Source organism: Micropterus salmoides, unplaced genomic scaffold, assembly GCF_014851395.1.
Source record: "Micropterus salmoides isolate LMB-PRFRI ecotype aquatic unplaced genomic scaffold, ASM1485139v1 Ms_hic_scaffold_13, whole genome shotgun sequence".
In the NCBI taxonomy this organism is placed as follows: domain Eukaryota; kingdom Metazoa; phylum Chordata; class Actinopteri; order Centrarchiformes; family Centrarchidae; genus Micropterus; species Micropterus salmoides.
This window is the reverse complement of record NW_024040374.1, coordinates 35,655,413-35,674,358: the sequence shown is the minus strand read 5'-3', so window position 1 is coordinate 35,674,358 and position 18,946 is coordinate 35,655,413.

Here is an 18,946-nt window from a genome sequence, read left to right as displayed (position 1 = left end):
ACATAGGGCGGCACGGTGGTTCGGTGGATAGCACTGTGGCCTCACAGCAAGAAGGTTGCCGTGTCTGCGTGGGCTCTCTCCGGGTGCTCTGTGATTGTATTAGGCAGACAGACAGCAGGAAGACGGCTAGAAGTGGCAGCAACCCCCTGTCAATCAAAGCGACCGTGCCCTTAATAATGTAGAACTTAATGGAAAGACTTATCATAATTTAAACAGGTGAGTTATAAAAAATTCACCCCCTCACAGTTGTCATGAAGGGGGAAATTGGCTATATGCACTAAAACCATTTTGTTTAGGCTGTAAACATGTTTTATTCTGCTGTAAAGTTGGGTTTTAACATGGGGTCAGTGGAGAGTGACTCCCTTCTGCAGCCAGCCAATGGCCATTCAATGAATTGCAGTTTCATTTACTTCCTATATGGCAAGATAAAGCCGGAAGTTTGTAGCTTGGTCTTATCCTACACCACAACAGTGGCTAAACTCAAAACAAACTCAACACAGTGGAACATAGAAACGCAGCGTTTTGTATTGTACTTGTGGTATAATTTAGCCTTAACTGTGTCTATATGTTTGTTCCTGGGCATGTAGTGTGCAATGGGTTAATCAGAGCTTTTTCACTGAAAACCTGCTGCTGCTGGAAGCCAGGATGTACAGTCTCTGCCAACATGTAGAGGGCTACCTATCTACATATGGCTGAGGTTTTCATGTTTTAAAAACCCTTCTCAGACCATCAGTTTTATTGCATCATTTCACCTTAAGCTGAGATGATCACATTTTGGAGGCAGAGGGAGAAAGAATGCATCGAAGTGAGAAACTTTACAACACAGGGCCTAGTTATTCATGTTTTGGAACTGGACCATGATGACTGTTTTAGCAATCTCTGCACTCATGGAACACATCCTGTCTCTCTCTCTCTCTCTCTCTCTCTCTCTCTCTCACACACACACACACACACACACACAAATGCAAAGTGCGGGTGCTCAGTTAATTTCACATTACTCCCAGTGTTTCACTGGGTGTTCAGCAGAGATTCAACAACCATGATATTTATTATTGTTTTGTGTGTCTGTATGCTCCCAGGGCTTTCTTCCAGCTCTGTTCTGTTAAAGAATCTCATTTGTCTCTGGCAGGGATGGATCATTCCCCAAGCCCAGAGCCCCCAGGACCACTGTAAGAAAGGTACAGTAACAACAGATTTCATTAGCAGTGACTGCAGATGCTGAGGATCAATTCTCAGATCCACTGAAGTCATTGAGTGGTGGTTGTGAGACTAATGAGACCTCTTTGGCTTGGATAAGGTTTATCCAGGCTTTAGACACTCACATATGTTGTCTTATTTTTTTCACTAGATTGTCTGAACTTGGATTTTGTTCATTACAGTACTTCCAAGTGAAGTTGAGTAATGTTTTAGATTTTACTGGTTTCACTTCGACTGACTTCTATTATTTGAGAAGGCAAAGAAATGTAACAAACACCTTCAGTTTAGCAGTAAATCTAAAATACACTACCAAAAATTTGTTTTCAGCGTATATGCTGAGATTCTGAAAGCATGTTTATTGTGTGTTTTTTAAAAACAAATTCTCAATCTTTCAGTATTTGGAACATTTGTGATTTTTTTTCAATTGACTGGAGTGATGGCTCGTAGCTGAGAGCAGGCTGAATCCATGATGTTTGGATTGTACAGTTACATTTGGCCAAGCCTAGACACGGGGAAAAACAAGGGATTTGAACCCAAACACAGGACACTCAGGCGGAGCAGGTACAGTTTATGGTGTGTGCCTGCAATTTGTGAAAAACTTACAGTGAGGCAGGCAGTCCAAAAGCAAATTAAATCAACAGCCCAGAAAGGGAGACTGCCGAAATCCAAAATATCATCATGTCCATCACAAGCACAGGAGACAGGAGGGACACTAGACTAGGAGTGAAGGCGATCTGACAACAGACATTTCTGCTTTGGTGGCTCAGTCACACAATCTGTACTGAAAAACATTCCAAATGGTTTTGATATACAGTTTTTGCTGTGTTTTTGGAACTATGGACTTGCTAAAACTGAGCTAAGCCAGTTGTAATGTAAACTACAGGCCGATGCCACATGTCTGGATTATAAGATAGCAGTGTTTCCAGCTCTCAGAGTTTCAGCAGTTTGGTAGAATTTTGCATTTTCTTGCACTGCTGTTCGTTAGTAGTTGGATTTTCTTTTTCTTTTATTTTCATTTTTACAGTAAAATGAGATTGTACAGACCCAGCAGTAGACTGACTGAAAAAAAAATTAAGGCAGTTTTGTCACACTCTGCCTGTCTGCCATGCGGTGTTTTGCACTTTTGTGTTTAGTTAGCGTTATTTTGGTCTGTTGGGTTTTGGGAGTCTGACTTGTCTTTCGTCTAGTGTTCGGTAACCCTTGTCATGTCTGTTACCCAGTGATCCCCCTGCATGTCTGTCTCGGTTTTCCCCTGCTCTCTCTCTCCCTACCTGTGCCTCGTTAGCCTCATGTCTTTCACCTGTGTTGCTCCCGCCCTGCTCGTTAGTCCCTGTGTGTATATATACCTGGTGTTTCTGTCTTTGTCAAGTCATTGTATGTTGTCACCCTGTGTAGCAGTGTGTTTCGTGTTGTCAGCCTTACTCGTCGTCCAGATGAAACTCATCAGCTAAACTTCAAATGTGCCTTTAGGATGTTAAAAACCTGGATGACATGTAATTTTCTAATGTTAAACTCATATAAAACTGAAGTTATTGTTCTGGGGCCTAAGCACCTCCGTCACGCATTATCTAAAGATATAGTTTCCCTTGATGGCATCGCCCTGGCCTCCAGCACCACTGTGAGGAATCTTGGAGTTATCTTTGATCAGGACATGTCGTTTAAGTCTCACATTAAGCAAATTTCAAGGACCGCCTTTTTTCACCTACGTAATATTGCGAAAATCAGGAACATCCTGTCTAAAAATGATGCAGAAAAACTAGTCCATGCATTTGTTACTTCTAGGCTGGATTACTGCAATTCCTTATTATCAGGCTGCTCGAAAAAGTCCATTAAGACTCTTCAGCTGATCCAGAATGCTGCAGCACGTATTCTGACAGGAACCAGGAAAAGAGATCATATTTCTCCTGTCTTAGCTTCTCTGCACTTCCAGTAAAATCCAGAATAGAATTTAAAATCATTCTTCTTACCTACAAAGCTCTTAATGGTCAGGCACCATCTTATCTTAAAGAGCTCATAGTACCTTACTACCCCACCAGAGCACTGCACTCCCAGAATGCAGGGTTACTTGTGGTTCCTAGAGTCTCCAAAAGTAGACTAGGAGCCAGAGCGTTCAGCTATCAAGCTCCTCTCCTGTGGAACCAGGTTCCAGTTTGGGTTCAGGAGGCAGACACCATCTCCACATTTAAGAGTAGGCTTAAGACTTTCCTCTTTGATAAAGCTTATAGTTAGGGCTGGCTCAGGAGTCTTGAACCATCCCTTAGTTATGCTGCTATAGGCCTAGACTGCAGGGGGATTTCCCATGATGCACTGAGCTCCTCTCTCCTCTACTTTCTCTCCCTCTGTATGCAACCTCATCCCATTATTGCATGTTACTAACACAACTTCTCCCCTTTCTGGTAGTCTTGTGCTTTCTCGTCCCTCTCCTCTCTCCTCCTATCACTTCCTCCAGGTGTTTCTGGCTCTGGAGCTGTGGAGTCTGGATCTGTGGCTGCGGGTCACCTGCTGCCCCCGTGTTCCTGCTCGACACCCTCTGCTGCAACGACTATTGTTACTAGTCCTATTATTATTATTGTTATTATAATAATTAACACTACGACTGTTACCATTAACACTACTATAAATATCTGTACCATTTTTTTCATTTAGTCTATAGCAACATCACCTTTACTGTCTGTACCTCTGTGTGTATATTGTGTAGGCTGCCTCTCTCCTCTCCCTCTCTCCTTCCATCCCTCTCTTTTTCTCGCTGTTCCTCTCCTGCCCTCTCTCTCTCTCTCTCTCTCTCTCTCTCTCTCTCTCTCTCTCTCTCTCTCTCTCCTTCACCCCAACCGGTCGAGGCAGATGGCCGCCCACCCTGAGCCATGGTTCTGCTCGAGGTTTCTGCCTCTTAAAGGAAGTTTTTCCTTGCCTCTGTCTCCTAGTGCTTGCTCTTGGTGGGAACTGTTGGGCTTCTGTAAATATCATCATAGAGTACGGTCTAGACCTGCTCTTTTATGAAAAGCGCTGTGAGATAACTGTTGTTGTGATAGTAGTGTTAATGATAATATAACGATAACAATCATAATGTTAATGATTATAATAACAATAATAACAATAGGACTAGTAACAATAGACGTTGCAGCAGAGGGTGTTGAGCAGGAACACAGGGGCAGCAGGTGACCCGCAGCCACAGATCCAGACTCCACAGCTCCAGAGCCAGAAACACCTGCAGGAAGTGAGAGAGGAGAGGGACGAGAAAGCACAAGACTACGGGGAAAGGGTAGAAGTTGTGTTAGTAACATGCAATAATGGGATGAGGTTGCATACAGAGGGAGAGAAAGTAGAGGAGAGAGGAGCTCAGTGCATCATGGGAAATCCCCCTGCAGTCTAGGCCTATAGCAGCATAACTAAGGGATGGTTCAGGACTCACCTGAGCCAGCCCTAACTATAAGCTTTATCAAAGAGGAAAGTCTTAAGCCTACTCTTAAATGTGGAGATGGTGTCTGCCTCCTGAACCCAAACTGGAACCTGGTTCCACAGGAGAGGAGCTTGATAGCTGAACGCTCTGGCTCCTAGTCTACTTTTGGAGACTCTAGGAACCACAAGTAACCCTGCATTCTGGGAGTGCAGTGCTCTGGTGGGGTAGTAAGGTACTATGAGCTCTTTAAGATAAGATGGTGCTTGACCTTTAAGAGCTTTGTAGGTAAGAAGAATGATTTTAAATTCTATTCTGGATTTTACTGGAAGCCAATGCAGAGAAGCTGAAACAGGAGAAATATGATCTCTTTTCCTGGTTCCTGTCAGAACACGTGCTGCAACATTCTGGATCAGCTGAAGAGTCTTAACGGACTTTTTCGAGCAGCCTGATAATAAGGAATTGCAGTAATCCAGCCTAGAAGTAACAAATGCATGGACTAGCTTTTCTGCATAATTTTTAGATAGGATGTTCCTGATTTTTGCAATATTACGTAGGTGAAAAAAGGCGGTCCTAGAAATTTGCTTAATGTGAGACTTAAACGACATGTCCTGATCAAAGATAACTCCAAGATTCCTCACAGTGGTGCTGGAGGCCAGGACGATGCCATCCAGAGTAACTGTCTCAATAATGTGTCACTTGGGCCCCAGAACAATAACTTCAGCTTTATTTTGAGTTTAACATTGGAAAATTATAGGTCATCCAGGTTTTGACATCCTGAAGGCACATTGAAGTTTAGCTAACTGATTTGAGTTTCATCTGACTTGATCGATAGATATAATTGAGTATCATTTGCATAAAAATGAAGGTTTATGGAGTGTTTTACAGATAATATTGCCTAAGGGAATCATATATAAAGTGAACAGGATTGGTCCTAGCACAGATCCTTGTGGAACTCCATGACTAACTTTGGCATGCATGGAGGACTCATCGTTAACATGTACAAACTGAGATCAATCTGATAAATAGGACTTAAACCAGCTTAGAGCGGTTCCTTTAATGCCAATGAAATGTTACTGTCTCTGCAATAGGATCTGATGGTTAATGGTATCAAATGCAGCGTTAAAATCTAATAAAACCAGTACAGTAAGTCCTTTCTCTGATGCAATTAGGAGGTCATTAGTAATTTTCACCAGTGCTGTCTCTTTGATGAACTCAAATGAACTATTGCTATGTAGAAAGTTAAACAGCTAGTAAAGATAGATTGATCATATCTAGTACAGAAGTGCTGACTGTAGCTGTTTGTCTGCAGGTGCCCATAACTTTCACCATTCAATTTGTGAACTGAGAAGACATTACATAAACTTTCCTGATGCTGCAACCCAGGCAAACTACAAGGTACAATTCTATGAATATGGGAACTTCCCAGGAGTCACAGACTGCATAGACGGAACCCATATTACCCAAAAAATGTCCCTCTACTCCAGATGCTGAGGAATTCAGAAACTGAAATGTCCAAGGTGTATGCACTCCCCAATTACAGTTTTCAAACATTGTTGCACGTTGGAAAGGTACAACTCATGATTCCCAGATCTTCCTTAACTCATCTCTGTATTCTCAGTTTGAAAAAGGAGATCACAAGGGAATATTGCTTGGTGACAGTGGGTATGCTCAGAAGAATTGTTTGTTTACACCATACTTCCACCCAACAACAAGCAAAGGTGCTACAACCAGGCTCATATGCGCAATAGGGGACTAGTAGAGCACATGTTTGGTAGAGTCGTTTTCAATACCTTCAGAAAACACTGTTATTATTGCAACAGCAAGAACTACCTGAAACAGAAAAAAAAATTTATAAATACAAACCTCTAACCTGAACGATAGAATCAATTCAAGGGTATTACTGCTGTAGTGAGTAGGTTTATGTACAAACTGAGTGAAATCAAAAGTATCAAATAGAGCCTGACAGATATGGGATTTTTAAGACCAATACCAATTTCGATATTTGAGGATTTTAAAATCCGCAAATTCAATAGCCAACTTTGTTGTGGCTCTTGTTTTTGTCACCAGTACTGGGAGACACTGCCCCCCTAGCATCTGAGGATGTGGAGGGTAAACTACCTTGCAACTCTTTGTCACTTTGACGTTCTCCTTGAAACAACAACTGTTCATATATAATCAAATAAATAAAGAAATGCACATTAATGAGAACTGCTTCATATGAGATAAAAGAAACAGAAAAAAATACAAGTTTGAAGGGAGAGTAAGAAAAGGCAAAATATACCCAATGTATGTGTGTGTGTTCCCTCATCTGAATTGTCTAGATGGTCATCTGGTAGGTTCTCAAAAGGTTGCTGGTTCTCCATTATTCCTGTCAGTAAGTCATCCAACTGATCAGTATCTTTGTGTATTGAATATAATACTGTTTCAATCCATTGTTATCACAAAACAGTGAAAAAATACAGCTCAAAGTAATCAAGATGAAAATGCTTACCTAAAACTGTTGTATTGTTCTTGAAGGTGGGTTAATTTGCATTGGGTGGCTGTGGCTTAGGAGGTAGAGCGGATTAGCCGTTAATTGGAAGGTTGGCAGTTCAATGTTAGTTTCCGTTTGAGCACTTAGGCTCAGTTTATGAATGTGTTTGACTGGTGAATGCAGATGTAGTGTGCTTTGAGTGGTTGAAAAGACTAGAAAGGCGCTATACAAATACTGAGCATTTACATTTGATTACAGATGGATTTCCATGCTCACTAAAATCTTTTTGATCACAGTCTCTTTTCTGCTGCCATTGCCTGAATTTGCTTTTCCAGTTCCTTTTTATTTGTTATCAGTGATTTTAGGCTTTTCTGGGTCCATTCAGTGTTTTATAGGCAACCTCAGTCCAGCTAATTCAGACTAGCCAAGTTTACTGCTGCTGTGAAAATTACTGTAAATAATAGCGAGTACACTGATTCACTTGCACTGGTGCACTTATCCATGACACATACCAGTCAGCTGGTTTGGGGGAATATTACAGTAGGTACACGTTATTTATAAGCATGGTGTATTGGTGAGGGGTGTCCGACTGATTTTGGTGGGCCGCGTGAGCCAAAAATGGGGGCAATTTTTGTCCCAGTCCAGCCCTGATTAAGGCAGAGTCTTGGCCTAATTTAAACACTGTCTGGGAAACCGTCCCTTAATGTTACAGCTTCAATCAAACAGAAATCAACAGCATCACTAAATGCATTTTACGAACTCAACTTCTCCCCCTTTCTGGTAGTCTTGTGCTTTCTCGTCCCTCTCCTCTCTCCTCCTATCACTTCCTGCAGGTGTTTCTGGCTCTGGAGCTGTGGAGTCTGGATCTGTGGCTGCGGGTCACCTGCTGTCCCCGTGTTCCTGCTCGACACCCTCTGCTACAACAATTATTGTTACTATTCAATTTTATTTTTTATTTATTTTACTAGTCCTATTGTTATTATAATCATTATAAATTGACATTTCAATTATTATCATTAACACTACTGTAAATATCTGTACCATTTTTTCATTTAGTCTATAGCAACATCACCTTTACTGTCTGATATCATGTAGGCTGCCTCCCTCTCTCCTTCCATCCCTCTCCCTCTAGGAAGATTGCAGCCAATCACCTTCTCTGCAGAGCAAATGATACACTACCAGACGGTGATGGAGGAGGTGAGGATGGACTCAATGATGGCGCTGTGCACAATCATTGTCTTTGGCAGGCTGAACATCCTCTGCTGAGCCTTGTTGGTGAGGGAGATGATGTTCATGTATAGTGCCTTTCTAGTCTTTTCGACCACTCAAAGCGCTTTTTTCTACATCTGCATTCACCATTCACACACATTCATACACTGAGCCTAAGTGCTCAAACATCGTCGACATGCAGCCTGGATTGAACCGACGACCTTCCGATTAACGGCCCACCCGCTCTACCTCCTGAGCCACAGCCACCCTGATGATGGGGGAGGGTGGGGCTGGGCTCTTTTTATAATCTACGACCATCTCCACTGTCTTCAGAGCGTTGAGCTCCAGACTGTTCTGGCTGCACCAGGTCAACAGATGGTCGATCTCCCACCTGTAGGCGGACTCATCCCCACCTGAGATGAGCCCAATGAGGGTGGTGTCATCCGCAAACTTCAGGAGCTTGACAGACTGGTGTCTGGAGGTGCAGTTGTTGGTGTACAGGGAGAAGAGAAGGGGGGAAGGAATGCTGATGGTCCTGGAATCAGAGACATGTTTTCCCAGCTTCACGTGCTGCTTCCTGTCCATCAGGCAGTCTGTGATCCACCTGCAGGTGGAGTCAGGCACGCTCAGCTGGGAGTGCTTGTCCTGCAGCAGGGCCGGGATGACAGTGTTAAAAGCAGACCTGATATCCACAAACAGGATCCTGGCGTAGGTTCCTGGGAAGTCCAGGTGCTGGAGGATGTAGTGAAGGGCCATGTTTACTGCATACCTGTTGGCTCTGTAGGCAAACTGCAGGGGGTCCAGGAGTGGGTCTGTGATGGATGTTAGGTGGGACAACACAAGGCGCTCAAAGGACCACAGAGGTCAGGGCGACAGGTCTGTAGTCATTTAGTCCTGTGGTCCTTGGTTTCTTGGGGACAGGGATGATGGTGGAGGCTTTGAAGCAGACTGGCACATGACATGTCTCCAGTGAGGTGTTAAAAATGTCTGAACACCGGAGACAGCTGATCAGCACCGTGTTTCAGGGTGGATGGGGAGACAGAGTCCGGCCCAGTTGCTTTGCGGGGTTTCTGCCTCCAGAATAGTCGGTTGACTTCGATCTGTGATGGAGAGAGATGGGTGGTGTCCGATTGACTCTCAAAGCGGCAGTAGAACTGGTTCAGCTCATTTGCCAGGCGAGAATCGTTGATAGAGTGGAGGACTTTGGGTTTGTAGTTTTGTTATGAGTTGTAGTTTTTTACCTGTGAGTCTGAGTTTTTGCCATTGTTTCATATGTCTATTTGCCTGTTTCTCTCGTTCCTTGTCCTTAGTAGTTTATGTCTCATCTTTTATCTTAGCTCTTGGTCCTGTGTTTTAGTTCTTTGTCTTTGTTCCCAGTCCTGTGCCTCGGTTATGTTTTAGTATTTACTTCTTGTTCCTCGTCTGCATTATTTCAGTTTAGTCTGCTCTGTATTCTGTGTCTTAGTTCCTCGTTCTGTGTCTCGGTTTATGTCTTAGTGTTTTGGGTTCTGTCCTGTGTCCAGTATCAGTTATATAGTGTTTTGGGGTTCACTCATGTCCGTCTGTCTGTCACTCATGTCTGTCTTCTTGATGCCTTAGTTTCCAGTTCAGTGTTTTACTTCGCTTTGGTCTGTGTTCCTTGTTGGTGTTAGTTCAGTGGGGATGTGTCTGCTTGTGTCTTTATTCATTTATATTTATTCCTCTGATCTGTTATGTGTTCAGTAACCTGTGTCATGTCTATTCCCTCCAGTATCCCTCTGCCTGGCTGTCTCTCTGTTCTCCCCTCTGCTCTCTCTCTGCCTGCCTCGTTAGCCTCATGTCTGTCACCTGTGTTGCTCCCGCCCTGCTCGTTATCCCTGGTATATATGTGTGGTCTTTCTGTTCAGCCCTTGTCCGGTCATTGTTCATGTTACCTTCTGTGCGTGAATTCCTCAGTGTTAAGTCTTGTTGCCTGTCTTCCTTGTCATCATCGCCTCTCTGTTTCCCTGCTCATGTAGGATTTTGGATTTTCACCTGTTTGGATTTCTGTTTGGATAACCTGTTTTTGGACTCTGTTGATCAGCCACTCTGCCTGTAAGTGTGCTCGCCTTTAGTTTGTATTAAACCCCATTCAACTGTACCTCCTCTGCCTTGCATCCTGCGTTTGGGTCCTCCATCCTACCTTACCACCACTTACCGTAACAAGTTTGTGATCTGTCTGAACCCCCTCCAGACAGAAGTGGTGTCGTTTGCAGAGAACTGGTCATTTAGCCTCTCTGCATACAGTCGTTTAGCTTCTCGCACCACCTTGCTAAACCTGTACTTTAACGCCCTGCACCCGGCCCTGTCACCACTCCTAAATGCCTCCTCCTTTTCCAACCTCAACTGTCTGAGTTTGGCTGTAAACCAGGGTTTGTCATTGTTATAACTCACCCTAGTCCGTGTTGGTATGCAGCTGTCTTCTCAGAAGCTGATGTAGGATGTCAAAGTAGTTTACCCAGAGTGCTGAGTTTGCTGATCATTTTCATGGGGGAGATGGTGTTGAATGCTGAGCTGAAATCCACAAACAGCATTCTGACGTGTCATTTTTCTCGGGGTGTGTGAGGGCTGAGTGGAGGACAGTGTGGATCTGTTGGTTCTGTAAGCCAATTGGTGAGGGTCCAGGCTGGCTGGGATGTTGTTCTTTATGTGCTGAAGAACCAGCACTTCATCAGAATGGGGATGAGACCCTGAGGGTCCAGACTTGACACTGCACACTTTTTAGGTACAGGAACGATGGTGGCTTTCTTGAAGCAGATGGGAAGGCCTGTCTCCACCTGCAGGTGGATCACAGACTTCTTGATGGACAGGAAGTAGCACGTGAAGTTGGGAAAACATGTGTCTGATTCCAGGACAATCAACATCGGTTCCCCTTAAGGCTGCGTTCTTTCCCCTCTGCTCTTCTCCCTGTACACCAATAGCTGCACTCAGGGGAGCCGTATAGGTAAAAACTAATATCAAATTATATTTATATAAACCATCATCATTGAGTATTTTAAATACAATAATACAATTAAAGATATCTTTATTTTTGGGAATAGAAGTTAAATATCCCCATTGACAAAAAAGTAAAAATCCATATTGACCGTGAAGTTTGGGACGGATTTCAAACAATGATGAGACTTCATAAAGAGGAAATTCATAATCTTGCAGTGGTGCACAGAGAACAACATACTGCTCTATGTCAGAAAAACCAAGGAGCTGATCATTGATTTCTGGAAAAAGGAGATAAAGACACACACTCCTGTCTACTTCTGTCCTATCAGTGGAGCAGTCAACACAATCTTCACTAGAAGCACAAGAATTAACATGTAGTTAGTTATCAAGTTTTGTTGCATACAGTGTGTACTGAAAGGCCTTGTGGCATGCTTCACTTTCAGCTATGACCTGTAGACATTCTCAAGTCTCTTAATTGCATCCACGCTTCCCTCACTTGCGTCTTTTCCTTGCGTCTTAGTCCGGCCCACCGGGGATGCACGGAGACACACAAGGAAACCAAGCCAGGAAAGAAGGAACGAGGAAATATGTTTTTAGAGACATGAGATGTCCTTCCCTCTGAAGCGTCGCGTAAAGCGTTGTCCGTTTGTGATGGCGACGGCTGATCACAGCTGGATCAGCTGTCAGTCGGCTCTAACAGCTGTAGAGACTTTTGATGGAGTTTGTGTCTGCACACTTGTGCACTGTGTTGGTAACCTACTAATAAAATCTCACAGTTAACAAGCAGAGCAGCATGATTCTCTTTGTAGCTGTTACCTGTTTAACAAACAGCTGTACATGAATAATTATAGTTTGATGTATGCTTCTATTATTAGGGCCCGAGCACGACCGTGCGAGGTCCCTATTGAATTTGCTCGGATTATTAGGGCCCGAGCACGACCGTGCGAGGTCCCTATTGAATTTGCTCGGATTATTTATTTATTTATTTATTTATTTTTTCTGCAAAGTAGGCCCAAATGACATGGCCTAAACATACTCAAACTCACCAAAATTTGCAAACATGTCAGAACCGGTGAAAAATTTCGTATTCTACAAGTTTCGCACGTGGGCGTGGCAAAATGACTCGCTAGCGCCACCTAGAAAATTGGAAAAGATTAGCCCCTCGTTCACGTTCAACCTACATGTACGAAATTTTCTGGGGACATGTATCGTATCAAGACGCACAAAAAAGCCTCAAGAACCCATAGCCTAAAGTCAACAGGAAGTCGGCCATTTTGAATTTTATGGCCATTTTTGGATGATTTACACACTTCGTACTCCTCCTAGGGATTTAGTCGGATCAACGTCAAATTTCTGCTGTGCCTTCTAAAGGCATTGACGATGAAAAGTTGTGCTATTTGCGAGTTTTCGTCAATGGGCGTGTCCGTGGCGTCGATGATTCGCAATGAAACAGGAAGTTGTTGTAACTTCAGTGTACATGCTCACATCTGGACCAAACTGTACATGTAGGATGAGAGTCCCGCCCTGAACACATGTACATGCTGACATTCACCCACAGTCATAGCGCCACCTGCTGGCAACAGAAAGTGACTTTTAATGAAGCAGCCCCCGCCGCACGTTTCACCTACATGCACGAATTTTCTGTGGTACGTGTATCTTGTCCAGACGCACAAAAAAGTCTCTTGGAGCCATAGCCTAAACCCAACAGGAAGTCGGCCATTTTGAATTTTACGTCACATTTTGGATGATTTACACACTTCGTACTTTAACGAACTCCTCCTAGGGATTTAGTCCGACGACCTCAAATTTGTGCTGTGCCTTCTAAAGACATTGAAGATGAAAAGTTGTGCTATCTGTGAGTTTTCGTCAATGGGCGTGTCCGTGGCGTGGCGTCAGAGATCAAGTCTTCGCCATGACACAGGAAGTTGTTGTAACTTACGTGTACATGCTCACATCTGAACCAAACTTTACGTGCTTGATAACTCTCCCACCCCGCTATGGAGGACCGATCCTGACACAGTCAGAAATAAATACAGAAATAAATAAGTGCTCAATAAATAAATAAATAAGCATCCAATTAAATACACAAAAAAATAAAGTAAATTAAAGCTGCAAGCAGCGTTGGGCGGGCCCTCGCACTTGTATCGCGTCCGGGTGTGAGCCAGCCGAGTTGCACATTCTGGAGCTCTGCCGGTGCGGCTGTGAATTTGCAACGCGGTTCCGACGCCGCATGAAGTCACTTCCTGTGTCCCCTATGTGGAGCTACATAGCACTTGCCGCTATGAATATAAATCGGTATTGGCGTGTAGATGTCTGCGGGGTGGGAGAGTTATCAAGCACGTAAAGTTTGGTTCAGATGTGAGCATGTACACGTAAGTTACAGCAACTTCCTGTGTCATGGCGAAGACTTGATCTCTGACGCCACGCCACGGACACACCCATTGACGAAATCTCGCAAATAGCACAACTTTTCATCTTCAATGCCTTTAGAAGGCACAGCACAAATTTGAAGTCGGTCGTACTAAATCCCTAGGAGGAGTTCGTTAAAGTACGAAGTGTGTAAATCATCCAAACTTTGACGTAAAATTCAAAATGGCCGACTTCCTGTTGGTTTTAGGGCATCGCTCCAAGAGGCTTTTTTGTGCGTCTTGACAAGATACACGTACCACAGAAAATTCGTGCACGTAGGTGAAACGTGCGGCGGGGGCTCGCATGTAACAGGTTTTATACTTCCTGTGAGTATAATCCAATCAATCTTATTTTCATACTGTATATCCGTTGTGTAATTTGATAAATTGTGTAGTATGTGGTGCTCGCATCGGGTACTACTGAGACTTCATTGCCCTCTTTCAGAGAAGACTCTGACTGCAACATGCGTCTTTGTAAAGAGAGAAACAGACAGAAAAAGTCTCTAACTCTGCCTGTCAGCTCGCTCTGCTCCGTTAAAACTGAATTTACCATACAGAATTGAATACGAGTGCACTCCAGATTTAGCTGCAGCCAGCTGACCGTGTGCTTCTCCCTATACCGCAGTTCTGTGTCCATGCATGCAGCAAACTGAAAGCACTGTCTGTCGGAGCGTCTACGTGAAAAGAGAAGGAAGACATTGCTGGTAGTATTGTCTTCAGAGTTGTTAAACACCTCAGCGCACTGAAGGAAGCCATCTGACTGTGTGAGGGGCAAGATCGTTGATGTCTGCAGGCAGAGTAGGAGCTCTCCTGTCTGACTGGTCCACCAATAGCAGAGAAGATGACCCCTTGAGACACAGCCCCTCCTCATTTGCATAATGAGGCAGAAATGCATACAAAAATTTAAAAAAGACAGGCAGAAATAAATACCATGGGTGAAAATAAATAAGGTAAATAAATACAAAGGAAGAATAAAACAGACAAAAATATTAAAACACACACATAAATAAATACATTAAAAAAATTAGTAATAAATAAAGTTGAATAAACAAATAAGGTAATTATAACAAAGGTGAATAGTAAAGGCACTAATTAAAATATACATTTATGTCTCCTTGTATAATTTAATTACTATTTATTATTTATTTATTTATTTTTTTTGTGTATTTAATTGGATGCTTATTTATTTATTGAGCATTTATTTATTTCTGTATTTATTTCTGACTGTGTCAGGATCGGTCCTCCATAGGGGGTGGGAGAGTTATCAAGCACGTAAAGTTTGGTTCAGATGTGAGCATGTACACTGAAGTTACAACAACTTCCTGTGTCATGGCGAAGACTTGATCTCTGACGCCACGCCACGGACACACCCATTGACGAAAACTCGCAAATAGCACAACTTTTCATCTTCAATGCCTTTAGAAGGCACAGCACAAATTTGAAGTCGGTCGGACTAAATCCCTAGGAGGAGTTCGTTAAAGTACGAAGTGTGTAAATCATCCAAAATTTGACGTAAAATTCAAAATGGCCGACTTCCTGTTGATTTTAGGGCATCGCTCCAAGAGGCTTTTTTGTGCGTCTGGACAAGATACACGTACCACAGAAAATTCGTGCACGTAGGTAAAACGTGCGGCGGGGGCTGCTTCGTTAAAAGTCACTTCCTGTTGCCAGCAGGTGGCGCTATGACTGTCTGTGAATGTCAGCATGTACATGTGTTCAGGGCGGGACTCTCATCCTACATGTACAGTTTGGTCCAGATGTGAGCATGTACACTGAAGTTACGACAACTTCCGTGTCATGGCGAAGAGTTGATCTTTGACGCCACGCCACGGACACGCCCATTGACGAAAACTTGCAAATAGCACAACTTTTCATCTTCAATGCCTTTAGAAGGCACAGCACAAATTTGAGGTCGGTCGGACTAAATCCCTAGGAGGAGTTCGTTAAAGTACGAAGTGTGTAAATCATCCAAAATTTGACGTAAAATTCAAAATGGCCGACTTCCTGTTGGGTTTAGGCTATGGCTCCAAGAGACTTTTTTGTGCGTCTGGACAAGATACACGTACCACAGAAAATTCGTGCACGTAGGTAAAACGTGCGGCGGGGGCTGCTTCGTTAAAAGTCACTTCCTGTTGCCAGCAGGTGGCGCTATGACTGTGGGTGAATGTCAGCATGTACATGTGTTCAGGGCGGGACTCTCATCCTACATGTACAGTTTGGTCCAGATGTGAGCATGTACACTGAAGTTACGACAACTTCCGTGTCATGGCGAAGAGCTGATCTTTGACGCCACGCCACGGACACGCCCATTGACGAAAACTTGCAAATAGCACAACTTTTCATCTTCAATGCCTTTAGAAGGCACAGCACAAATTTGAGGTCGGTCGGACTAAATCCCTAGGAGGAGTTCGTTAAAGTACGAAGTGTGTAAATCATCCAAAATTTGACGTAAAATTCAAAATGGCCGACTTCCTGTTGGGTTTAGGCTATGGCTCCAAGAGACTTTTTTGTGCGTCTGGACAAGATACACGTACCACAGAAAATTCGTGCACGTAGGTGAAACGTGCGGCGGGGGCTGCTTCGTTAAAGGTCACTTTCTGTTGCCAGCAGGTGGTGCTATGACTGTGGGTGAATGTCGGCATGTACATGTGTTCAGGGCGGGACTCTCATCCTACATGTACAGTTTGGTGAAGATGTGAGCATGTACACTGAAGTTACAACAACTTCCTGTTTCATTGCGAATCATCGACGCCACGGACACGCCCATTGACGAAAACGCGCAAATAGCACAACTTTTCATCGTCAATGCCTTTAGAAGGCACAGCACAAATTTGACGTCGATCCGACTAAATCCCTAGGAGGAGTTCGTTAAAGTACGAAGTGTGTAAATCATCCAAAAATGGCCGTAAAATTCAAAATGGCCGACTTCCTGTTGACTTTAGGCTATGGGTTCTTGAGGCTTTTTTGTGCGTCTTGATACGATACATGTCCCCAGAAAATTTCGTACATGTAGGTTGAACGTGAACGAGGGGCTAATCATTTCCAATTTTCTAGGTGGCGCTAGCGAGTCATTTTGCCACGCCCATGTGCGAAACTTGTAGAATACGAAATTTTTCACCGGTTCTGACATGTTTGCAAATTTTGGTGAGTTTTCGAGTATGTTTAGGCCATGTCATTTGGGCCTACTTTGCAGAAAAAAAAAAAAAAAATATATATATATATAATCCGAGCAAATTCAATAGGGACCTCGCACGGTCGTGCTCGGGCCCTAATAATCCGAGCAAATTCAATAGGGACCTTGCACGGTCGTGCTCGGGCCCTAATAATATTTACAAATTCAATAGGGACCTCGCACAATCGTGCTCGGGCCCTAATAATATTTACAAATTCAACAGGGACCTCGCATGGTCGTGCTAGGGCCCTAAATATTGCATTGTGCACTGCTCAACAAAGTGCCAGCATGGAGCATTGGAGCTAATGACCACAGGACATGTGATGATTTTATGTTAAGATTTTCATTAATGGCTAACTTGACTCATGGAACACTGTTCAGAAAACTACAGCATCCTATCCATTCTCACAATCTGCTCATAACTTAATAATAACACTGTTACAAGAGCGTGTCCTGGTTGTTTACACAGTGCTGCGGCATCATGGGGGTGCAAACAGTAAGCTGATGACATTTATAAAGGGTAATGGTCTCAGTGACAGACACACCGTGACAGCATTACTGGCTAAACCACAGTTACGCTTGCTATGCAGACAGCAGATGATTTGCAACGCTACCGGCTTTGTCTTGTCTGCATGAGCTGCTGCAGTCTAGTATGAAAGCTCTGTGACAGAAATATGCTACAGCTCATGGGAATCTGTTACTGACGGAATGTGGCTATGCAGAAGAACTCAGGAATCCTAAAACATGCAGCTCACCTGAACAGCCCAGCCAGACACAAAAAACTAGAACAGACAATAGAATAGACTAGCACAAACTGTCTTACATTCAACGCTTTCAAGCTCATAATGATATTGATGGAAACACAAGAACCATGTTTTGTTTCCTTCCAATTCTGGTGACCCAGCTAGAGGTCCTCAGCTGATGGAGCAGTCAGGGGGCTTTGTTTCCACTGCATACTACAGAGGTAACATGGAGAATATTGACTTTAATAGACTTATGAGCACATTTTAGAGGAACAATATTGTCTCAGCAAACATCAAAGACCCGGAAGAGAGTCTGGTTTCAGCGGTCTGACTGCAGGTGACATTGTGGTATCAGGGGAGGCAAAATGAGAGAGAATAGATGGAGTAAGTACGGGAAGAAATTATGGTAACTATTAATACAAGAATACAACAGATAAAAAAGAGAATGAGATAAAAGCAAGCAAGCAAACTTTATCTATATAGCTCTTTTCACAGCAAAAATTACAGTTATTTACAAGTGGAAAGGGAAAGAGGGAAACATAAGAGACAGAGGACAAGTGACTAAGTCTTCTGACCACTCAAAGCACTTTACATTACATGTCATGTTCACCCATTCACACACTGATGGCAGTGGCTATCATGCAAGGTGCCAACCGCTCATCACAAACGAACTAACACACAGCAATTTGGGGTTCAAAATTAAATTTATATAAATTGTTCTGTCCATTACATAATCACACTTGGAACAGGAGTGCTGCATAACGTTATAATACAGACAGCGATTTTCAGTGATACAGTGCTTGGGTACCCTCCTTACCTTGTGGAAGACAAAACAAATTGGTGGCTGCAGAGGGCCAAATAAGGCTCACCACTACAGCAAGACAAAAACTTAAATTAAAGCTGCAAGCAGCGTTGGGCGGGCCCTCGCACCTGTAGCGCGTCCACGTGTGAGCCAGCCGAGTTGCATATTCTGGAGCTCTGCCGGTGCGGCTGTGAATTTCCTAAGCGGTTCCGACGCCACATGAAGGTGTTATATGTCACTTCCTGTGTCCCCTATGTGGAGCTACATAGCACTTGCCGCTATGAATATAAATCGGTATTGACGTGTAGATGTCTGCGGGGTGGGAGAGTTATCAAGCACGTAAAGTTTGGTTCAGATGTGAGCATGTACACTGAACAATAATGTACCCAAACAATAAAATAAATTCCTTTTATATTTCCCTGCCTTGTTGTTTATGTGTACATACAGAGGGGAGAATGTGAGAACAGCACACATTTCATCGTTACTGTGTGTTAGAGCATGGGAGAACAGTGGATACTTTTAATACAGCCCACACCCCTAATACTGTGTAACTATAACAAGTAGAGAACAGAAGAAAAAGATGTTCTTTC